The sequence below is a fragment of the Coregonus lavaretus genome (assembly GCF_964263955.1).
Source record: "Coregonus lavaretus genome assembly, chromosome: 9".
Taxonomy (NCBI): Eukaryota; Metazoa; Chordata; class Actinopteri; order Salmoniformes; family Salmonidae; genus Coregonus; species Coregonus lavaretus.
This window is the reverse complement of record NC_139996.1, coordinates 30,724,968-30,750,424: the sequence shown is the minus strand read 5'-3', so window position 1 is coordinate 30,750,424 and position 25,457 is coordinate 30,724,968. Positions and strand designations below refer to the sequence as shown.

At 46.7% G+C, this 25,457-nt stretch overlaps 1 pseudogene across 1 annotated transcript in view; it reads right to left on the bottom strand.

The window, feature by feature from the left end:
• Positions 1–490: 490 nt before the first annotated feature.
• The window catches only part of LOC311135326 (perilipin-1-like), a 39,621-nt pseudogene continuing 14,654 nt past the window's right edge, over positions 491–25,457 (bottom strand). The window contains exons 4-5 of the transcript in view: positions 17,405–17,584; positions 491–568 (exon numbers count right to left, since the gene is read on the bottom strand). The product of the transcript in view is annotated as a perilipin-1-like (transcript). The remainder of the gene's footprint in view (positions 569–17,404; positions 17,585–25,457) is intronic.

The following is a 25,457-nucleotide window of genomic DNA, read 5'->3' as shown; positions in this document are numbered from 1 at the left end:
CTCCCGAGCCTCCCGAGTGGCGCAGTGGTCTAAGGCACTGCATCGTAGTGCTAGCTAAGCCACTAGAGATCCTGGTTTGAATCCAGGCTCTGTTGTAGCCGGCCGCGACCGGGAGACCCATGGGGCGGCGCACAATTGGCCCAGGGTAGGGGAGGGAATGGCTGGCAGGGATGTAGAGCATGGTGTTTGCAACGCCAGGGTTGTAGGTTCGATTCCCACTGGGGGCCAGTATGAAAAAAACAAATCCAAAAGAATGTATGCACTCACTAACTGTAAGTCGCTCTGGATAAGAGTGTCTGCTAAATGACTAAAATGTAAAATGTCTCCACAGTGAGAATGTATTTAGCGATGGGGCTTTAGCGGTTGGTACAGAGTGTGAGGAGTTGTGGAACCTCATAGTGATCTCTCCTCTCTGTTTGAAGCGCTGGCTGGAGACAGAGGTGTAGGACTGGCCCAGTATCATCCTCTGCTGTTGTTGGGGGGATCTTCCTCAGGACCCTCTGCTTGAGGAGTTGGGCCTGGTCAGCTCCTTGTCCTGATCCCCAGCACTGCAGCCAGGCTCAGACCCCTTGTAGGAGGATAACATTTACATTTTACATTTACGTCATTTAGCAGACGCTCTTATCCAGAGCGACTTACAAATTGGTGCATTCACCTTATAGCCAGTGGGATAACCACTTTACAATATGTTTTTCTTTTTTTCTTTGGGGTGGGGTAAGGTGGGGTAAAAGGATTACTTTATCCTATCCCAGGTATTCCTTAAAGAGGTGGGGTTTCAAGTGTCTCCGGAAGGTGGTGAGTGACTCCGCTGTCCTGGCGTCGTGAGGGAGCTTGTTCCACCATTGGGGTGCCAGAGCAGCGAACAGTTTTGACTGGGCTGAGCGGGAACTGTGCTTCCGCAGAGGTAGGGGGGCCAGCAGGCCAGAGGTGGATGAACGCAATGCCCTCGTTTGGGTGTAGGGACTAATCAGAGCCTGAAGGTACGGAGGTGCCATTCCCCTCACAGCTCCGTAGGCAAGCACCATGGTCTTGTAGCAGATGCGAGCTTCAACTGGAAGCCAGTGGAGTGTGCGGAGGAGCGGGGTGAAGTGAGAGAACTTGGGAAGGTTGAACACCAGACGGGCTGCGGCATTCTGGATGAGTTGTAGGGGTTTAATGGCACAGGCAGGGAGCCCAGCCAACAGCGAGTTGCAGTAATCCAGACGGGAGATGACAAGTGCCTGGATTAGGACCTGTGCCGCTTCCTGTGTAAGGCAGGGTCGTACTCTCCGAATGTTGTAGAGCATGAACCTACAGGATCGGGTCACCACCTTGATGTTAGCGGAGAACGACAGGGTGTTGTCCAGGGTCAAGCCAAGGCTCTTCGCACTCTGGGAGGAGGACACAACGGAGTTGTCAACCGTGATGGCGAGATCATGGAACGGGCAGTCCTTCCCCGGGAGGAAGAGCAGCTCCGTCTTGCCGAGGTTCAGCTTGAGGCGATAATCCGTCATCCACCCTGATATGTCTGCTAGACATGCAGAGATGCGATTCGCCACCTGGTTATCAGAAGGGGGAAAGGAGAAGATTAGTTGTGTGTCGTCTGCGTAGCAATGATAGGAGAGGCCATGTGAGGATATGACAGAAGAATAGGAGAGGGCCTAGAACTGAGCCCTGGGGGACACCAGTGGTGAGAGCACGTGGTGCGGAGACAGATTCTCGCCACGCCACTTGGTAGGAGCGACCGGTCAGGTAGGATGCAATCCAAGAGTGAGCCGCGCCGGAGATGCCCAACTCGGAGAGGGTGGAGAGGAGGATCTGATGGTTCACAGTATCAAAGGCAGCAGACAGGTCTAGAAGGACAAGAGCAGAGGAGAGAGAGTTAGCTTTAGCAGTGCGGAGAGCCTCCGTGACACAGAGAAGAGCAGTCTCAGTTGAATGATAACCCTGGTATCTGTGTCCAAAGAAAACAATACCATGATGCACCATTAGAGATTGCTTGGTTGTATTGATGATTGTTCTGTACACATGGCAAGCTATACATCTGGTAGATGTTAGTTACTAGCATTCAAAATCACATATTAACCATTGCAACTACAAGGATACCATCCTTACAAATGAAGAGTTCATGGAATATGCTAAACATTGTCATTCCCACAGATATGGTTGGCCTTATACTAACAGTCCTATTCCAACACGGCTCCTGACTCAGACATTGCATACCTATTATTTCCTGAACGTTTTTAGGGCCTGCTCATTGCACAGGACTCTTTCTCATGGGGGAGGGTTGTTACATTTCCGTCGTCCTAGGCAGACGATGGATTCCATTCTGCTACCAGGAGACCTTTCTCCTGTTGAATTCCTCCAGTTCACTACTGGTGTGTGGAGTGTTCTTGTGAACTTGGTCTGACCCTCCAGATCAGCAAGATTCCCTCACACCTCCTCAGCACAAAGGACTCCCAGGGGACTGCCTAGTGTAGCAGACAGACAGAGACACTAGCCTGGGAGGCTGCATGGCAGGTATGCTGGTGCCAGACCCATTGGAGTCCCCCATCTGTCTGGGTGTGTGTGGGGATCCCCAACAGGAACATGCCAGGGGTTAATGAAGCAGACCTGGGTCTGTCTGTGGCCCAAACAGCTCACCGTCACATTCTCTGACCCCCTGAAGGCCATGCCTCAGCAGGACTATGATGTTATAAAACAGCCCGATGGAGACATCTCACCTGTCAGACCCTTCACTGAATTTATGCAACAGAGGATAATATTATACTGTAACAACGGAATTGCATTCAGAAATATAAACAGGGAATATGTATTTTTGTAAGAGGACATTTTTGAATAACAAATTAAACTACTACATTTGAGAGAGATATGTGAGTATGTGCCTATGAACATCAATCCCAAAAACAAGTTATGGTGTGCATGGGATGAGCAGTTGGCTTTCATTCTGTTTAATACCGACAGATAGAACCACACACTGTAGATGTCAGTGATGTCCTGGTTCCACATGGCTAGCTCCCTGTTCTTAGTAAGGATGTGCACATGCAGGCTTTTCTAAGCCTCTGCACACCCTAATCTCTCCTCACTTTACAGATACACTTTCATTCCTGGAGACAAAGACACTGGAATTCTAAACAACACGAGCAGGAACGAGCAGGACTCACGAGACTATATTAAGTTCAGTTCCAAAACGTGCTTGAATTTGTCTGTCACACACCACAGACTTAACCAGCAGAAGCCAAAATGCTTTGTTTTAAACCACCAGACATGGTCAAAGCAAGTAAAGAGTTCAAATCAATGTCTGAGGTAATCTTCAAAATAACCTGCCCTTGCATATTTGAGACACGTGTCATCTGAGGATGCAGAAAATTAGAACTTCAGATGGTGTTTTTCCCAGAAAAGCCAACTAGACCTGCCTGCTGTTTGTTCAGGGAATCAGGAGCTGTATGATGGCAGGGAGATATGGAATGACATTCTGATTGATTCATTGGCAGTGTCCGAAATCTGGCTTGCCTAGTACTTACTTGAACTGCGTACTGTGTACTAATCGTAAGCAACAAATATCAGCATACTAGGCTCATCTTACTGAGAATGTGTTATCTAATGCGCAATTGTGGTGATTTCCGCCATTAGTTCGTTTTGGAACAGTGTGTCCCCTCAGCTGATTATCAGCTGTTGTCTGATACACGTGGGTCTCGAAAGATGATCGTCTTCGCCAATAGTGTGCAGAGAATTCTACTAGATAAAAAGCCGAAATGAGTATCACATCCTGGCATTTAAAGCAGGGGGGTCATGCACCCCAACAATCTGAGGGGGCACAAAGTACGTGAGGATAGGTTGGGGTCCGGAAGTAAAAGATTGAAAGGAATCGAAGTCTTATTCATACATTTAACAATTGCTTGCTTTTCTAAAGTCTACCAGCCTTGCCAGCAGGCAAGCTAGCTACTTTAACCATTGATAGCCTGAAATGGCTTCTTGGTAGCTAGTTATGAGGTTGGGAGATTGGGAACCTGTATGGGCTAGCTAAAGCCAACTTCATAAAATTGCTAGGTGGCTAGTAGTATTACTGAGAAACAAAACCAAAAAATGTAACCAAAAAATAAAAATAATTATTTTGTATTTTTAAACAGGACAAATCTGAGGGGGCATGTGTCTGAGGGGGCACGTGCCCCTGTGACCCCTATGGGCATGACACCTCTGACTTAAAGCACTACATTCTCAAAATGTCACATACTGTAAAACATTATTTTTTTCGCATACCCAAAATGCCTATTATTTAGAATGCAAGTACAGGGAACTCGGACACGGCAACAATATTTCATTAGGAAGCTATTTGAACAGACAGGCAATTGAGGCCAAACAGACTCTGGTATGATCTATAAAGGGCAGAATCCATGCAGGCCTTTTCATCTGCTGACATTAACCAGAATGCATTGGATCACCTTCAGGCAAATCTGAATTTGAACGAAAATCAAGGTATAGTCTTGCCCTCATCTGTAATTTTGTTAAGAATATACCCTATGTACAAACCCAGTAAAGGTGATAAGAAAATATTAGGCATATCACTGTCATGCTGGCCTGGCACGATACCTATTTGGTTTAGATTAATGCGGTCTTTTGTAATGTGATTGATAAGATAAATTAACTTTGATTGTACGTTTTTTGTTCCACAGCTGACACAAAGCATCTAGTTCTAACCATGTTGTCGCTGTGTCCATGTGGAGTTCATGTTGAGTTTTTGGTCACCTTTTTGCCCCTCAGGTTTAGAGGGTCAATGGCAATGCCAAAGGAGTAAAATTTGTATTTTCTCCCTGCTTGTCATCATGGCAAGTTTTCCTAAGCCACAGCTGATCAATTCCCACAGACAATGTAATTTTCCTGTTCCTTATTGAATACAACCTGCCTTTATCTCATTACTGAGGAAGCAACTGAATCAGGTTGGATTACAGGTTCACTCAACGTGCAGTAAACCTGGGCAACACAAAAAAACAAGATGACAAGACATAACTAAAGATTAATACATTTACATTTACATTTACATTTTAGTCATTTAGCAGACGATCTTATCCAGAGCGACTTTACAGTTAGTGAGTGTAATAAAACAAGTGTGGAAAGTTTGGAATAACTAATCAATTTTGGTCGCAGAAAAAGTAACTGAATTAAATAAATAATGTTGGTAGTTTGACTGAATCCAGTGTACAGTACATATTGTTCTGTTTAGGCCTCATAATTAATAATGTCCACTGCCTACTGCAGACAGTTACACAACAGTAATAAAACATAGTTCTTGGATCATGGTGCTCCAAATAAACATCACCCCATGTCCTGCTTGACAAGTTACCAAGGGAACCCTAAGGCATTAACTTTTAAAGACCCATGATGTAGGTGCTTTACAGACATTTCCAGTGCATAATTAATTTTGACTACAAAAATTGAGAGGGTGGAATTTATGAGTAAGGGCACTATCAATTAAAGTGTATAAGTGTGCCATTGAGCCAACATTGAATTTACTCACCTTTCACAAGGTGAGTCAATACAGGAGCCACACCGTGTATGAAACAACTACCGTCTAACCACTAGATGAACACAACTAAGAGAGTGCATTTTCAAAATGCAAGGGGTAAAAAAATTTGACTTTTATATGTATAACATTATGTATAACATTACATAACAAACTATCCACAGGTTATTTTGGCCACATCTCATGAAGTGCAATCAAACCCTCCTGCTGAGTCCAACATTAAGGCACTGTATGCCAACCTGTCCTGACATTTCAACCTCCCAATAAAGGAGTTACCATGGTCAGTGGGGGTCTGGAATTTTTGAACTGTAAAACTGTTGAGGCTAAGTGGACATTTTTGCCAAAGAAAAAACCTGAAGAAAAACGTTAACTGTTAAAAAATCAGCTATCCAATATCCCTTTGCCATTCCTGAACTCCCCAGCAGAGTATTAAGGCCCCCTGCAGAGTTGCTCTCCTAAAGTCCTCTTTTGTCTCTAAGGAGTGGAAATTCACTTTGTAGAGCACTCTCACTGCTGGTCACTTAACTTCAGCACTACTCCCATGATTTTTCTTCTGCAAGTCAAACTCAAAACATGATGATAAACTTAAGTCAATAGTGGGCTACCACTATACTGGCAAGTCATTTTTGGCTAGCGTCAATCAAGGTAAACAGGATGGATTCCACTCGTTAGCCTTTGGGTTTCAGGTGTTCTGTGCATATTCCTTCATTTGCTTGTGAAATAATCTGAAGTCTGTTAGTCAGGTGATAGGAGACGGATGCCTCTGGTCTGGAGCTGTCTGTCAGTGAGCGCTACACTGCTGTATTGTGACAGCTCTGTAAGCCATCTCTCTCTGCACAGGGTGATAATGAGGGCTATTTCACAGACAGCAGACACAGACATGGTCAGGGGTCTGCCTGGCTCTACTGCAGAGAGATTTGAGGAGATTACACACACGCACGCACATGCACGCGCGCACACACACACTTGAGTACATGACGAGAGACCTCGCTTTGATCATGAAATCCTTTCCCTGTGAACACATTACCTACCAAAGCAACAACATGTAATTATGTCATGGCCATATAACCAAGTTATTACTAGAAACAATCACTAAATAAGCAGTGTCTAAAATCAAGCCCCATTAAGGCTTTTCCAGGGAGAGAATATACACTAAATGCCTATAAAGACATTGGAGAATGTTAATAGTACTTATAGCAGGGGGCCCCTCTGAACAAAATGTGCCTTTAGTTTACATACAAAAATGATGAATTCAACAAAAACATCAACCACTTGTGCCAGTGGTCGACTGTACTGTACCCATAAATTGGTGACTTTTTTTCAGGTACAGAATATGCAATAGGGCAGTGGTCACCAACCGGTCGATCGCAATCGACTGGTCGATCTCCAAGGACTTCCTAGTCGATCGCCAAACATTTCTGTAAAAAGCCCAACAATAAAGCCTTGCGTTCCTATTGTTTTATTGGTTTTGTGCTGTCTTACGTAGGTGAACTGGATTCAGCTACTCTGCACGCCGGTGATCGTCGAAGTGTTCAAATTTTTAACCATTTAATGTGTCTGACGGTACATACTCCACCTACCCAGCAGGCCCGGTGCAAATCAAGTGCAGCTATAGCTCAGATCACTGTGTCTGCAGCTTCCATGAGCTCACAGCGAAGTTGATAGACCGACTGTGTGAGATTTCAAAACGTTAAAAACCATGACTAGAGACATATATACACTGCTCAAAAAAATAAAGGGAACACTAAAATAACACATCCTAGATCTGAATGAATGAAATAATCTTATTAAATACTTTTTTCTTTACATAGTTGAATGTGCTGACAACAAAATCACACAAAACTTATCAATGGAAATCAAATGTATCAACCCATGGAGGTCTGGATTTGGAGTCACCCTCAAAATTAAAGTGGAAAACCACACTACAGGCTGATCCAACTTTGATGTAATGTCCTTAAAACAAGTCAAAATGAGGCTCAGTAGTGTGTGTGGCCTCCACGTGCCTGTATGACCTCCCTACAATGCCTGGGCATGCTCCTGATGAGGTGGCGGATTGTCTCCTAAGGGATCTCCTCCCAGACCTGGACTAAAGCATCCGCCAACTCCTGGACAGTCTGTGGTGCAACGTGGCGTTGGTGGATGGAGCGAGACATGATGTCCCAGATGTGCTCAATTGGATTCAGGTCTGGGGAACGGGCGGTCCATAGCATCAATGCCTTCCTCTTGCAGGAACTGCTGACACACTCCAGCCACATGAGGTCTAGCATTGTCTTGCATTAGGAGGAACCCAGGGCCAACCGCACCAGCATATGGTCTCACAAGGGGTCTGAGGATCTCATCTCGGTACCTAATGGTAGTCAGGCTACCTCTGGCGAGCACATGAAGGGCTGTGCGGCCCCCCAAAGAAATGCCACCCCACACCATGACTGACCCACCGCCAAACCGGTCATGCTGGAGGATGTTGCAGGCAGCAGAACGTTCTCCACGGCGTCTCCAGACTCTGTCACGTCTGTCACATGTGCTCAGTGTGAACCTGCTTTCATCTGTGAAGAGCACAGGGCGCCAGTGGCGAATTTGCCAATCTTGGTGTTCTCTGGCAAATGCCAAACATCCTGCACGGTGTTGGGCTGTAAGCACAACCCCCACCTGTGGACGTCGGGGCCTCATACCACCCTCATGGAGTCTGTTTCTGACCGTTTGAGCAGACACATGCACATTTGTGGCCTGCTGGAGGTCATTTTGCAGGGGTCTGGCAGTGCTCCTCCTGCTCCTCCTTGCACAAAGGCGGAGGTAGCAGTCCTGCTGCTGGGTTGTTGCCCTCCTACGGCCTCCTCCACGTCTCCTGATGTACTGGCCTGTCTCCTGGTAGCGCCTCAATGCTCTGGACACTACGCTGACAGACACAGCAAACCTTCTTACCACAGCTCGCATTGATGTGCCATCCTGGATGAGCTGCACTACCTGAGCCCCTTGTGTGGGTTGTAGACTCCGTCTCATGCTACCACTAGAGTGAAAGCATCGCCAGCATTCAAAAGTGACCAAAACATCAGCCAGGAAGAATAGGAACTGAGAAGTGGTCTGTGGTCACCACCTGCAAAACCAGTCCTTTATTGGGGGTGTCTTGCTAATTGCCTATAATTTCCACCTGTTGTCTATTCCATTTGCACAACAGCATGTGAAATTTATTGTCAATCAGTGTTGCTTCCTAAGTGGACAGTTTGATTTCACAGAAGTGTGATTGACTTAGAGTTACATTGTGTTGTTTAAGTGTTCCCTTAATTTTTTTGAGCAGTGTATATTTGCGTGAAAAACACATATGGGGGGTTGGAAGTGATGCAGACAATTACATTGATGGAAGTTACAATCTATCTGCAATACTAAAGCTGATCTACCCCCCAAAAAATATATATACTGTATATATATATATAAAATAAAAATTAAAAATGCCATGACTAGAGACTGTCATCGAATACAGCTGCTGTTTTTATGAGCGAGTTCAAGTTTAAGATTTTACTCAGCAATGTCAAAACTTGATTCAGCACTTTTATAAGACTTCTCCCTAGCCACTTGCGCTACGGAGTGTATCGATAGACTTGCGTTGTTATTAGTATTGATAGACTTGCTTTGTTATTAGCGGCTTGTCTTTCTAATATCGAGGAGTATTTCACGTTCTCTGGTCATATGAGTAACAACATGAATTGGAGTCAGAAATAAGGACGTGTGTCTCCTTTTTGGTCAGTCAGCGGATGGAGGAAGAACTAAGGGACCATCAGCTCCCTCCATCCGCTGAAACCAGAGTTGTGGACTCAAGTCACATGACTTGGACTCGAGTCTGACTCGAGTCACAAATTTGATGACTTGAGACTCAACTTGACTTGGTCTTGGAGCCTCAAGACTTGGACTCAACTTTGACTTGAGACTGCTGACTTGAATTTATCTGGCCAGGTTTTGTAATGTTTTGTCGCTCATTTTGTGGCACAGAGTCTACGTGGATTACTATACACGCAGCCAGAGACAGTAGCCGCAGCATTGCATTGCAAAAAAAGCCTGCAACAGATTGGCTAGTGAAACGCACACTCGGCACAGTGATTGGACCAGCAAACTGTCAATCAACACAGGTGAGCTAGCGAACAAATTGATGATTTGCTGTAAAGCCATAGGATCGCGTAGAGCACAAACGTCAAATTATAGGGAGCGAGGATTGCCATAATAAATAAATAAGCAGCTACACACAAGTGCTGTATATTGAGCTATTGTGTCATGTACAGTACCAGTCAAAAGTTTGGACACGCCTACTCATTCCAGGGTTTGTCTTTATTTTGACTATTTTCTACATTGTAGAATAATAGTGAAGACATCAAAACTATTAAATAACACATATGGAATCATGTAGTAACCCAAAAACTGTTAAAGAAATCAAATCAGAGATTTATTTAGAATTCAAGGCACACTTAACCAGCATGGCTACCATAGCATTCTGCAGCGATACGCCATCCCATCTGGTTTGCGCTTAGTGGCACTATAATTTGTTTTTCAACAGGACAATGACCCAAAACACAACTCCAGGCTGTGTGAGGGCTATTTGACCAAGGAGAGTGATGGAGTGCTGCATCAGATGACCTGGCCTCCACAACCACCCGACCTCAACCCAATAGAGATGGTTTGGGATGAGTTGGACCGCAGAGTGAAGAAAAAGCAGCCAACAAGTGCTCAGCATACAATTGAAGTCAGAAGTTTACGTACACCTTAGCCAAATACATTTAAACTCAGTTTTTCACAATTCCTGACATTTAATCCTAGTAGAAATTCCCTGTCGTAGGTCAGTTAGGATCAACACTTTATTTTAAGAATGTGAAATGTTAGAATAATAGTAGAGAGAATGATTTATTTCAGCTTTTATTTCTTTCATCAAAATCCCAGTGGGTCAGAAGTTTAGATACACTCAATTAGTATTTGGTAGCATTGCCTTTAAATTGTTTAACTTGGGTCAAACGTTTCGGGTAGCCTTCCACAAGCTTCCCACAATGACTTGGGTGAATTTTGGCCCATTCCTCCTGACAGAGCTGGTGTAACAGGGGCAGGTTTGTAGGCCTCCTTGCTCGCACACGCTTTTAAAGTTGTGCCCACTGTCACGATCGTCTGAAGCAGGAGACCAAAGCGCAGCGTGTTGAGCGAACATCGTAGACTTTATTAATAAGAAACCACGATCAAAAACAACAAACCAAATAGGACGAAAGTGAAGTCCAATACTGATATAGACTAACAGCAACGAGGAAACAAAAACCCACAAAACCAAGGTGAACACACACAGTATAAATATGGCTCCCAATCAGAGATAACGAGCCGACAGCTGTCACTCGTTACCTCCGATTGGGAGTCATATGACTAATAAAGAACAATTAACCCAAACATAGAAATGCACAACCAGAAATCCCCAACATAGAAATACACCCGAACAATGAAATACACAACCCTGGCTCGAATATCAAGGTCCGTGGAGCCAGAGTGCCACAGTACCCCCCCCTAAAGGTGCGACCTCCGGGCGCACCAGCATACAGTCTAGGGGAGGGTCTGGGTGGGTGTCTGTCCCTGGTGGCGGCTCTGGCCCAGGTCGTGGTCCCCACCCCACCTTAGTCACTATCCGCTTCTGTATCCCCCTCCACATGACCACCCCCCAACTAAACCCCACTGGATTAAGGGGCGGCACCGGACTAAGGGGCAGCACCGGACTAAGGGGCAGCCCTGGACTAATGGGCCGCACCGGGCTAAGGGACAGTACCTGACTAGCTGGCTCTGGCGGATCCTGGCTGGACGGCTCTGGCGGATCCTGGCTGGACGGCTCTGGCGGATCCTGGCTGGACGGCTCTGGCGGATCCTGGCTGGCGGAAGGTTCTGGCTGATCCTGTCTGGCAGAAGGCTCTGGCTGATCCTGTCTGGCAGAAGGCTCTGGCTGATCCTGTCTGGCAGAAGGCTCTGGCTGATCCTGTCTGGCGGAAGGCTCTGGCTGATCCTGTCTGGCGGAAGGCTCTGGCTGATCCTGTCTGGCGGAAGGCTCTGGCTGATCCTGTCTGGCGGAAGGCTCTGGCTGATCCTGTCTGGCGGAAGGCTCTGGCTGCTCCTGTCTGGCGGAGAGCTCTAGCGGCTCCGGTCTGGCGGACGGCTCTGAAGGCTCATGGCAGACGGGCGGCTTTGCAGGCTCAGTACCGACGGGCAGCTCCTGCGGCGCTTGGCAGACGGACAGTTCAGACGGCGTTGGGCAGACGGGCAGTTCAGGCGCCGTTGGGCAGACGGGCAGTTCAGACGGCGTTGGGCAGACGGACAGTTCAGGCCCCGTTGGGCAGACGGCAGACTCTGGCCGTCTGAGGCGCACCGTAGACTTGGTGCGGGTGGCCGGAACAGGCCGGACCGGGCTGGCGACGCGCACCGTAGTCTTGGTGCGGGTGGCAGGAACAGGCCGGGTCGGGCTGGCGACGCGCACCGTAGTCTTGGTGCGGGTGGCAGGAACAGGCCGGACCGGGCTGGCGACGCGCACCGTAGACTTGGTGCGGGTGGCCGGAACAGGCCGGGTCGGGCTGGCGACGCGCACCGTAGTCTTGGTGCGGGTGGCAGGAACAGGCCGGGTCGGGCTGGCGACGCGCACCGTAGTCTTGGTGCGGGTGGCAGGAACAGGCCGGACCGGGCTGGCGACGCGCACCGTAGACTTGGTGCGGGTGGCAGGAACAGGCCGGGTCGGGCTGGCGACGCGCACCGTAGTCCTGGTGCGGGTGGCAGGAACAGGCCGGACCGGGCTGTGGAGACGGACAGGAGGCCTGGAGTGCACAGCGGCCACCACCCGTCCTGGCTGAATGCCTACCCTCACACACTCTGTGTGAGGCATCAGCACAGGACGTACAGGGCGGTGTACCCCTGGCCTGGTGGCCTCCTGGATACTCCCCCTTTTCTCCTCCGTCAGCCCCGTCGTCCATGCCGTGTGCCCCCCCCTAAAAAATTTCTGGGGTTGACTCACGACCCTCCGACGATGGCCCTGCTGCCGCCGTTGCTCCTCTCTCGCCAGGGCCTTGATCCTTCCCCAAGGTCCCTTGCCTCCGAGCATGTCCTCCCATGACCACGATGTGCCCACCTGGGCCATCGCCAGCCTCTCCATCTCCTTGCCCGGCGCCTCCTCCCATGTCCAGTCTCCTTGCTCCTGGACACGCTGCTTGGTCTTTCTTTGGTGGGTTTTTCTGTCACGATCGTCTGAAGCAGGAGACCAAAGCGCAGCGTGTTGAGCGAACATCGTAGACTTTATTAATAAGAAACCACGATCAAAAACAACAAACCAAATAGGACGAAAGTGAAGTCCAATACTGATATAGACTAACAGCAACGAGGAAACAAAAACCCACAAAACCAAGGTGAACACACACAGTATAAATATGGCTCCCAATCAGAGATAACGAGCCGACAGCTGTCACTCGTTACCTCCGATTGGGAGTCATATGACTAATAAAGAACAATTAACCCAAACATAGAAATGCACAACCAGAAATCCCCAACATAGAAATACACCCGAACAATGAAATACACAACCCTGGCTCGAATATCAAGGTCCGTGGAGCCAGAGTGCCACACCCACCAATTTTCTAAAGGATTGAGGTCAGGGCTTTGTGCTGGCCACTCCATTACCTTGACTTTGTTGTCCTTAAGCCATTTTGCCACAACTTTGGAAGTATGCTTGGGGTCATTGTCCATTTGGAAGACCCATTTGAGACCAAGTTTTAACTTCCTGACTGATGTCTTGAGATGTTGCTTCAATATATCCACATAATTTTCCTTCCTCATGATGCTATCTATTTTGTGAAGTGCACCAGTCCCTCCTGCAGCAAAGAACCCCCACAGCATGATGCTGCCACCCCCATGCTTCACGGTTGGGATGGTGTTCTTCGGCTTGCAAGCATTCCCTATTTTCCTCCAAACATAACGATGGTCATTATGGCCAAACAGTTCTATTTTTGTTTCATCAGACCAGAGGACATTTCTCCAGAAAGTATGATCTTTGTGCCCATGTGCAGTTGCAAACAGTAAGCTGGCTTTTTTATGCTGGTTTGGAGCAGTGGCTTCTTCCTTGCTGAGCGGCCTTTCAGGTTATGTCGACATAGGATTCGTTTTAATCTCACTGCAACTCCCCTCCATGTCTCCGACCACTACTTTGTATCCTTTTCTCTCTCGCTCTCCTCCAACACTACTCACTCTGCCCCTACACAGATGGTAATGCGCCGCCGCAACCTTCGCTCTCTCTCTCCCGCTACTCTCTCCTCTTCCATCCTATCATCTCTTCCCTTTGCTCAATCCTTCTCCCTCCAATCTCCTGATTCTGCCTCCTCAACCCTCCTCTCCTCCCTTTCTGCATCCTTTGACTCTCTATGTCCCCTATCCTCCCGGCCGGCTCGGTCCTCCCCTCCAGCTCCGTGGCTTGATGACTCATTGCGAGCTCACAGAACAGAGCTCCGGGCAGCTGAGCGGAAATGGAAGAAAACTAGACTCCCTGCGGACCTTGCATCTTTTCACTCCCTCCTCTCTACATTTTCTTCATCTGTTTCTGCTGCTAAGGCCACTTTCTACCACTCTAAATTCCAAGCATCTGCCTCTAACCCTAGGAAGCTCTTTGCCACATTCTCCTCCCTGCTGAATCCCCCCCCCCCTCCTCCCTCTCTGTGGATGACTTTGCTTTGACTTCTTTCTCCCCTCTCTCTCCAGATAAAATCTTGCGACTTGTGACTGCAGGCCGCCCAACAACCTGCCCGCTTGACCCTATCCCCTCCTCTCTTCTCCAGACCATCTCCGGTGACCTTCTCCCCTACCTCACCTCGCTGATCAACTCATCCTTGACCGCTGGCTATGTCCCTTCCGTCTTCAAGAGAGCGAGAGTTGCACCCCTTCTCAAAAAACCAATACTCGATCCCTCTGATGTCAACAACTACAGACCAGTATCCCTTCTTTCTTTTCTTTCCAAAACTATTGAGCGTGCCGTCTTTAGCCAACTCTCTTGCTATCTCTCTCAGAATTACCTTCTTGATCCAAACCAGTCAGGTTTCAAGACTGGTCATTCAACTGAGACTGCTCTTCTCTGTGTCACGGAGGCTCTCCGCACTGCTAAAGCTAACTCTCTCTCCTCTGCTCTTGTCCTTCTAGACCTGTCTGCTGCCTTTGATACTGTGAACCATCAGATCCTCCTCTCCACCCTCTCCGAGCTGGGCATCTCCGGCGCGGCTCACTCTTGGATTGCGTCCTACCTGACCGGTCACTCCCACCAAGTGGCGTGGCGAGAAGCTGTCTCCGCACCACGTGCTCTCACCACTGGTGTCCCCCAGGGCTCAGTTCTAGGCCCTCTCCTATTCTCGCTATACACCAAGTCACTTGGCTCTGTCATATCCTCACATGGCCTCTCCTATCATTGCTACGCTGATGATACACAACTAATCTTCTCCTTTCCCCCTTCTGATAACCAGGTGGCGAATCGCATCTCTGCATGTCTGGCAGACATATCAGTATGGATGACGGATCACCACCTTAAGCTGAACCTTGGCAAGACGGAGCTGCTCTTCCTCCCGGGGAAGGACTGCCCGTTCCATGATCTCGCCATCACGGTTGACAACTCTGTTGTGTCTTCCTCCCAGAGTGCGAAGAGCCTTGGCGTGACCCTGGACAACACCCTGTCGTTCTCCGCTAACATCAAGGCGGTGACCCGATCCTGTAGGTTCATGCTCTACAACATTCGGAGAGTACGACCCTGCCTTACACAGGAAGCGGCACAGGTCCTGATCCAGGCACTTGTCATCTCCCGTCTGGATTACTGCAACTCGCTGTTGGCTGGGCTCCCTGCCTGTGCCATTAAACCCCTACAACTCATCCAGAATGCCGCAGCCCGTCTGGTGTTCAACCTTCCCAAGTTCTCTCACGTCACCCCGCTCCTCCGCACACTCCACTGGCTTCCAGTTGAAGCTCGCATCTGTTACAAGACCATGGTGCTTGCCTATGGAGCTGTGAGGGGAACGGCACCTCCGTACCTTCAGGCTCTGATCAGTCCCTACACCCAAACGAGGGCATTGCGTTCATCCACCTCTGGCCTGCTGGCTCCCCTTCCTCTGCGGAAGCATAGTTCCCGCTCAGCCCAGTCAAATAAAATAAATAAATAAATAAAAATAAAAATAAAAATATTGTAAAGTGGTTATCCCAATGGCTATAAGGTGAATGCACCAATTTGTAAGTCGCTCTGGATAAGAGCGTCTGCTAAATGACGTAAATGTAAATGTAAATGTTTTACTGTGGATATAGATTATTTTGTACCTGTTTCTTCCAGCATATTCACAAGGTCCTGTTGTTCTGGGATTGATTTGCACTTTTCGCACCAAAGTACGTTCATCTCTAGGAGACAGAACGTGTCTCCTTCCTGAGCGGTATGACGGCTGCGTGGTCCCATGGTGTTTATACTTGTGTACTATTGTTTGTACAGATGAATGTGGTACCTTCAGGCGTTTGGAAATTGCTCCCAAGGATGAACCAGACTTGTGGAGGTCTACAGTTTTTTTTTCTGAGGTCTTGGCTGATTTCTTTTGATTTTCCCATGATGTCAAGCAAAGAGGCACTGCGTTTGAAGGTAGGCCTTGAAATACATCCACAGGTACACCTCCAATTGACTCAAATTATGTCAATTAGCCTATCAGAAGCTTCTAAAGCCATGACATCATTTCCTGGAATTTTCCAAGCTGGTTAAAGGCACAGTCAACTTAGTGAATGTAAACTTCTGACCCACTGGAATTGTGATACAGTGAATTATAAGTGAAATAATCTGTCTGTAAACAATTGTTGGAAAAATTACTTGTGTCATGCCAAAACTATAGTTTGTTACCAAGAAATCTGTGGAGTGGTTGAAAAACAAGGTTTAATGACTCCAACCTAAGTGTATGTAAACGTCCGACTTCAACTGTTTGTGGGAACTCCTTTAAGACAGTTGGAAAAGCATTCCTCATGAAGCTGGTTGAGAGAATGCCAAGAGTGTGCAAAGCTGTCATCAAGACAAAGGGTGGCTACTTTGAAGAATCTAAAATCTAAAATATTTTTGATTTCATAGTTTTGATGTCTTCACTATTATTCTACAATGTAGAAAATAGTAAAAATAAAGAAAAACCCTAGAATGAGTAGGTGTGTCCAAACTTTTCACTGGTACTATACATATCAGGCATTTTGAATTGGACTCTTTTAAAAGCATAAGGCTACAAAAATTGAAAAAGATCAGTCCCTGTAGGCCTAATTGCTAAAGCTGTGCACATAGCTCTCGTTGTCTGTCTCTCCTTGTCTCTCTTCAACGCTCATTTCCACTGGGATATCAACTGCCATTCTCCAGTAACCCCTGCTGTTATTGAGAACTAATTGATGTGATTCCCAGAGAGGGATGTGGAATGATTTAAGGCTTTAGAATGTGTGTTGAATTACCCCCTCTAAAGAGTATGCAATTACTCTATTAATAACCTGAATAATTATATCTAATTTCATAAATGACCACACATCAAGTCATTCACATATGAAAATTATGGAGAGAATTGTGTCAGTATTTCCATAAATACAGAAATGATATGCTGGCTGTAACTAATAGGGATACATTTCATATGAGTCTTTCCACAGGCATGCCCTTCCCTCCAGGATTCCTGCAACAACTACTATGGGCTAACAGAGGTCAAAATTCACTAATTTTACCTCATTTAGACTGACTGTGTAGTACCTAATTGGGCTGACAAGATGTTATTTTGGTTGACCAATTCTACTGTATCTAGATCCAATCAGTGAAAATATGAAATGCTTAATTGAATTCCTCCACAATTATTTACAGTGTCTGGGGCTGAGACTAAACCGCCAGCTGGCTCTTACTAGTGGAGACACACCGGGGATGCATGTGACCAGGTCCTGACCTTGACTCTAGGTGCGTTGCTGCTGTCTGATCGTAGGCACGTCGACACACTGCGCTGGCCATGGCCCGAAGCCATCTGTAGCTCGGCTGAGGGCCAGGAGCACTGACATCAGACTCCTGTTCCCGCGAAGCATCCGACTCTGGAGGACAGATAAAGTCTGTCTGTCTCAGATTCTCACTCAACTTTAATATTGCAGATAGATTGTAACTTCCATCAATGTAATTGTCTGCATCACTTCCAATCCCCCATATGTTTGTTTTTTCTCGCTAATATATATACATTACCGTTCAAAAGTTTGGGGTCACTTAGAACTGACCTTGTTTTCGAAAGAAAAGCAACTTTTTTGGTCAGAAATACAGTGTAGCAAATTGGTCAGAAATACAGTGTAGACATTGTTAATGTTGTAAATGGCTATTGTAGCTGGAAACGGCTGATTTTTTATGGAATATCTACATAGGCGTACAGAGGCCCATTATCAGCAACCATCAGTCCTGTGTTCCAATGGCACGTTGTGTTTGCTAATCCAAGTTTATCATTTTAAAAGTCTAATTGATCATTAGAAAACCCTTTTGCAATTATGTTAGCACAGCTGAAAACTGTTGTGCTGATTAAAGAAGCAATAAAACTGGCCTTCTTGAGACCAGTTGAGTATCTGGAGCATCAGCGATTGTGGGTTCGATTACAGGCTCAAAATGGCCAGAAACAAAGAACTTTCTTCAGAAACTCGTCAGTCTATTCTTGTTCTGAGAAATGAAGGCTATTTCATAGGATAAATTGCCAAGAACAATGCTGTGTACTACTCCCTTCACAGAACAGCGCAAACTGGCTCTAACCAGAATAGAAAGAGGAGTGGGAGGCCCCGGTGCACAACTGAGCAAGAGGACAAATACATTAGAGTGTCTAGTTTGAGAAACAGACGCCTCACAGGTCCTCAACTGGCAGCTTCATTAAATAGTACCCGCAAAACACCAGTCTCAACGTCAACAGTGAAGAGGCGACTCCAGGATGCTAACCTTCTAGGCAGAGTTGCAAAGAAAAAGCCATATCTCAGACTGGCTAATAAAAAGAAAAGATTAAGATGGGCAGTCTGAGAAATGGCTATTTCCCACTTGTATCCTGTTTCATTAATAATGAAATCAGACATTCTTCTGGAGTGTCTTCTAATCTAACATTTACATAGGAGTGGTTAAAACATGCTAATAACATCCTCTGAGTATATCAAAACATTTTTGGTATACCTCGACTGGTATGCCATCCAACCCAGTTTTCCCGGACTTAAAGTCTTTAATTGCATCCAGAAGTTCCTCCTCTGTAATTTCACCTTCACATTAGTCTTTCTGTATGGCTGTTCATTTTACATTATCAATAGAAAAAAAATCCCTACAATTCAGTTAGAGGAGATGGAGGCGACTGAAACGAAAACATATGCTTAAAGTACTTTGCTTCCTCCTTCAAAATATCATTTGGTGAATCATGGGTGACTCCATCATTTGTAACCAGTTTCAGTAATTTCTTTTTGGTAGCATTTCTATGTTGAAGATTTAAAAATAATTTGGTGCATTTTCCCCCATTTTCAATCCAGTTTGCTTTATTTTTTATAATATACTACAATTGATCTTTCTTGCATAAGTTTCTCAATTTCTTTTTGTTTTTCCTCTAATTTATTCTGAGCCTCTATGTTACAGTTTTTATTGCTATCTATCTGTTCTGTTAGACCTATTTCCTTTGTTAGTATGGACTCTTTTGACCTAAATTGCTTTTGTTTTCGAGATGAGTACTGAATTGCATGGCCTCTAAAGGCACATTTAAAAGTGTCCCATACAATAAGGAGATTTGCTGTACCTATGTTGTGTCGGAAAAAAATCGGTTATAAATTCCTCTGTCCTAGTTAAAAACAAGTTATCATCCAATAGGCTTTGATTACATTTCCAATATCCTCGCCCACGTGGAAATTCAGTAAGAGTAATGTATATGCCAATTATATGATGGTCCGACCGCATTCTGTCCCCTATCAACACTTCTTAAACTTTTGGTGCCAACGAGAATGACATAAGAAAGAAGTCAAGACGACTAGCTTGATTGAGTCTCCGCCATGTATATCTCACAAGGTTAGGATATTTAAGCCTCCATATATCTACTAGTTCTAATGTATCCATGACATTCATGAGTTCCTTAAGAGCATGAGGGTGATAGTTTGCAGTGTGATTTCCTTTACGGTCCATTGAGCTATTTAAAACAGTATTATAATCTCCCACCATAATAATAGAGTCTTGTATTGCTTGCAGGGTGGATCATTTATTATATATATTGTCAAAGAAGTGTGGATCATCATTATTTGGTCCGTAAAGTGTAATGAGCCATATATGTTTATGGTCCAGTAACATAACTTTCTGTTCTTCTCACTACAATATGTAGATCAATCACTAGCCAGACATAAAGATAATGAACAATGACTGAGAAATCTGAAATCAGGCCAAACTAATAATTACATGCTAACTATACTTGGATACTAGGGGAATCATTACCTACCTGGCCAGGCTCAAGGCAGTTCATGCTGCATGATGCCATTGAAGGGCCTCAAATTGAAATCGTTTTTGACAAGATAAACAGTAAAGAGATTATCTAAAGGTAATGCACCATTATAGATGTCGGTGAAGGGAAAAAAGATAAAACATTTATCCCATGTTAGCCCCAGCTAGCATGTTATGTCTGGAGGTACACATGAGAGGGGAATTATTCCTAGTGACACTTCTGCTAATAAACACATGAGGGTGGGGATAAGGAGAAGAAACAGGATGGGAACATAGAGATAGATAGAGGACTCATCTTTGTATCTGTGTCATAGCGTCTGTGACAGAAAGGGCAGCGCCATTGAGGCTATTTCCATTTTGAAGTAGTCCATTTTATTTTTCACGATTGGCTGATCCCTCCTGATGACCCTGTTGGACATGACTGCAACGGTCACCAGGAGGGATCAGCCAATGAAGTTGGAAGTCCCACCCAGCTGACTACATAAAAATTGCTCTGTTTGCTTCCGTTTGGTTCTTAAACGGTAAATGGTGCCGTAATGTATACGTCCCAGGTAAGGTTGTTTGAAATGTTTATTGTAAATGCAAATGTTTATGCATATTATGTCTTTGTTTTCAGTAATGTGTAGAGTATTGGCGATGCGAAGCGTGATATCAGTTATTTGAGAATTCACTTAAAAGGTGTGAATGGTTTATGCCAGGTGAGGGTAGGTCCTTAGGATGCCTGTGCTCCTCAAGTCCTCGTCTCGAGGGCAAGTGTGGAGAGTGCTCCATGAGGCTTTTTCAGTCAACGCAACATAGCGGCAAATTCAAGATACAAGAACCATTTGAATAGTTTTCTATAAATGGATGAAGGAGCGGAAAGAACTTGGAGATGTGGACATTTTTGGAAAGCCAGGAAGAAGGAAAGGAGCTGAGTGTAGAGGGAAGCAGTGTGGTGAGAAAAAAAATGAAGTACTTCAATAGTTCAGAAATTTAGTGAGGATGAATGAATGAGAGTGAGGATGAATTACCTGCGATGTGGTGAAGATCACAGAGTTCGAGCCTCGTCCCGATGATGACAAAAATGATTCTGGCCCAGTGGGAGTGAGATTTTTGGAGAGAATGGATCTTTGCCTTACGGCTGATCCATATGTGGTGTCAGGCTGGGTGGAGAAGAGGTTGGGGACTGTTGAGTCGGTGAAAGTAACTCGAAGTGGACTCTATGATTTATTCTGTTTTTCTATCCAGGTGGAGCAGGTGCTCTGCACTACGCATCTATAGACAAGAACTGTGAATTGCTTTGCTCTCCGGAGCAGGGCGCAGTTGAAAAGAAAGATAACTGGGGTGGTGTTAAGTGTTGAGGAGGATCAACTGAAATTGAACAATCCTGGTGTCTGTGACGCCCGCCATTTGGTGCGACGCAGATCTGGTGGAGAGAGCGTGATGAAACAGAGAAGACACTGTCTGTCCTGATGAGTTTTGATGCAGATTCTTTACCCTTTTGTCCCTAACACAATACTGTGCTTTAGGTGCCAAGCTTATGGTCATGTTGCAGCAGTGTGTAGGAGGGAGATACCTAGATGTGAGAAGTGTGCAGGAGGGCATGAGACAAAATAATGTGTAGTATTGGTGGGAAAAGTTGTGTGTGTTAACTGTAGGGCTACTCATGGTACTGGAGTTCAGAGGTGTCCGGTGAGAGAAAGGCAGGTTGAGGTTAAAAGGATCAGAGTAGTACAGAAGGTGTTGTATGCTGAGGGAGTGAAGAGAGTAGTAGAGGAAGATGGGTCCAGGACGAGGGATGCTAAAAGGTTCCCTGTGAGTAGGCCGAGGCCAATAGAGAGTGATAAGAATAGCATGTGCTTCAGTAAGGTAGGTTTCTTAGCGTTCATAGCCATGGTTTTCAACTGTACAGCAGAAATGGAACGTAAATCACAGAAAATAGATGTTGTGGTGGCAGCTGCAGAGAAGTACTTGGAGGTACGAGATTTTACTGCAGAAGAGTTACAAGGTGTTTTGAACAATATTGTCCCTTCCTCCCAGGTTGCAGGCCTGGTGTAAGATCAGATGGGGCCAAGTAGCGGAATAGTGGTGAGATTTTAATGCGTGTAGGATTAGTTGGTAGGGAAGTAGGGTTTGTTGGTAGGGCAATTTTCTTCCCTTTTCCCCATCCTTTTTACCTTCCCTTTTTGTGTCACAAAGTGTAATGAATAGATGAATAGGGAGGCCGTGACCGGCGTCACACTCCGGGACAGTAGGTTGCGATTCGCCAATACAAATTTGAAGAAGAAGAGTCTTCGGCTCATTTACAGCGAGCTGTTGGTGACGTAACATACACTGTGTACAAAACATTAAGAACACCTACTTAATATTGAGTTGCACCCCCCACTTTTGCCCCCAGAACAGCCTCAATTCATCGGGGCATGGACTCTACAAGGTGTCAAGCGTTCCACAGGGTGCTGGCCCATGTTGACTCCAATGCTTCCCACAGTTGTGTCAAGTTGGCTGGATGTCCTTTGGGTGGTGGACCATTCTTGATACACAAGGGAAACTGTTTAGCATTTAAAAACCAAGCAGAGTTGCAGTTCTTGACACAAACCGGTGCGCCTGGCACCTACTACCATATGCTGTTCAAAGGCACTTAAATCTTTTGTCTTGCCCATTCACCCTCTGAATGGCACACATACACAATCCATGTCTCAACTGTCTCAAGGCTTAAAAATCATTATTTAACCTTTCTTCTCCCCTTCATCTACACTGATTGAAGTGGATTTAACAAGTGACATCAATAAGGGATCATACTTTTCACCTGGATTCAGCTGGTCAGTCTATGTCATGGAAAGAGGTTGGTGTCCTTAATGTTTTGTACACTCAGTGAATAGTTGTATTTATAGGCCTTTTGCCATTGTTATCAAGTCATTTTTGCCACCTGTACATTTTTGTAAATACAACTATGAGTCCAGTCTTCTTCATCAACTGCACTGCAAAATAAATACCACCTATTTTTGCACCTGATCTACTGCCGCGTCTCAACTCAATGTCTGCGTTTACACAACCAGACCAATTCTGATCTTTTGACCAATTAGATCAGATATTTTGCAAATAATTGGAAAAAAGATCAGCATTTGGCAGCCTGTGTAAACGCAGTCTTTGGTACATCATCAACCCAGCCAACATTACACCACACATCAGAAACAACACATCTTAGGCTGCATTTACACGGGCAGCCCAATTCTGGTCAATTTTGCCAAATGATTGGCAAAAGAGCTGATCTGATTGGTCAGAAGATGCATTTATGAACAAAATATCAGAATTGGGCTGCCTGTGTAAACACAGCCTCAGAACAGGTCAGAGGACCAAGAGTAACATCACATTTACATTTTAGCAGACGCTCTTATACAGAGCGACTTACAGTTAGTGAGTGCATACATCGTTTTTTATTTTTCATACTGGCTCCCCGTGGGAATCGAACCCACAATCCTGGCGTTGCAAACGGCACGCTCTACCAACTGAGCTACATCCCTGACCAGGTGTCAGAGTGGTGTGAGTGTGTGGAATCAAACGCAGGAACCAGGATGACGTTAAACACTTTAGTAAATCCAAAAATGGACAAAATAGCCTCCCCAACCGGGTGGCGCACCAATACGCACTGAAACACTGTGCGGAAAACAAGAAAGAAGCGCACGCAGTGCAAACTCTCGAAAAACCACGAGAGACTGATACAGCTGACACAGGCTGACATAAAACAATAACGCATAACACCTGACCCAAACACACAAACTAAATAAGGGGAACAATCAAGACACAAATAAGGGACAGGTGTTATGAACAGACAAAACCAAAAGAACAAGAAACATCGAACGGTGGCAGCTAGTACTCCGGAGACGACGACCGCCGAAGTCCGCCCGAACAAGGAAGAGGAGCAGCCTCGGCCGAAACCGTGACAGTACCCCCCCCTTGACGCGCGGCTCCAGCCGTGCGCCGACCCGGAGCTCGAGGACGACCCGGACGACGCGGAGCAGGGCGCGCAGGATGACCCCGATGGAAATCGGTCAGTAGGGACTGGTCTAACACGTCCCTCCTTGGCACCCAGCACCGCTCCTCCGGACCGTACCCCTCCCACTCCACGAGATATTGAAGACCCCCCATCCGGCGTCTAGAATCCAGTATGGACCTCACGGTGTACGCCGGAGCCCCCTCGATGTCCAACGGGGGCGGAGGAGTCTCCTCAATCTCAAAGTCCTGGAGTGGACCAGCTACCACCGGCCTGAGGAGAGACACATGGAACGAGGGGTTAATATTTTTGTAGTCAACAGGTAGTTCTAACCTATAACTCACCTCGTTCAATCTCCTCAGGACTTTAAACGGCCCCACAAACCGCCGACCCAGCTTCCGGCAGGGCAGGCGGAGGGGCAGGTTTCTGGTTGAGAGCCAGACTCGATCTCCAGGTGCGTACACTGGCCCCTCACTGCGGTGTAGGTCGGCGCTCGTCTTCTGTCGACGTATGGCACGCTGCAGATGGACGTGTGCAGCGTCCCACGTCTCCTCCGAGCGCCTTACCCACTCATCCACAGCGGGGGCCTCGATCTGGCTCTCATGCCATGGTGCCAGCACCGGCTGGTACCCCAACACGCACTGAAACGGGGTTAGTTGGGTGGAGGAGTGGCGAAGAGAGTTCTGTGCCATCTCGGCCCAGGGCACATATCTCGCCCACTCCTCCGGCCGGCCCTGACAGTATGACCTCAGAAACCTACCCACATCCTGGTTGACACGTTCAACCTGCCCATTACTCTCCGGGTGGTAACCCGAGGTAAGGCTTACCGACACCCCCAACCGTTCCATAAATGCCCTCCACACTCTAGAGGTGAACTGGGGGCCTCGGTCAGACACTATATCCTCGGGTACCCCGTAATGCCGGAAGACATGGGTGAACAGAGCCTCAGCGGTCTGTAGGGCAGTGGGTAGACCCGGCATGGGAAGGAGACGACAGGCCTTCGAGAACCTATCCACAACGACCAGGATGGTAGTATTCCCCTGTGAGGGGGGAAGGTCGGTAACAAAATCCACCGAGAGGTGGGACCAGGGTCGTTGTGGAATAGGCAGGGGTTGTAACTTACCCCTGGGCAAATGTCTGGGCGCCTTACACTGGGCACACACCGAACAGGAGGAGACATAAATCCTCACATCCCTAGCTAACGTTGGCCACCAGTACTTCGTGCTAAGGCAGTGCACTGTCCGGCCGATACCCGGATGGCCAGAGGAGGGGGACGTATGAGCCCAACAAATGAGGCGATCGCGTATCTCGAGCGGAACGTACGTCCGACCCACAGGACACTGAGGAGGACTCGGGTCGGTGCGTAACGCCCGCTCGATCTCACCATCAACCTCCCACACCACCGGAGCAACCAGACAAGACTCCGGTAGTATGGGCGTGGACTCAACTGACCTCTCCTCTGCGTCATACCGCCGGGACAGAGCATCTGCCCTCCCGTTCTGGGACCCCGG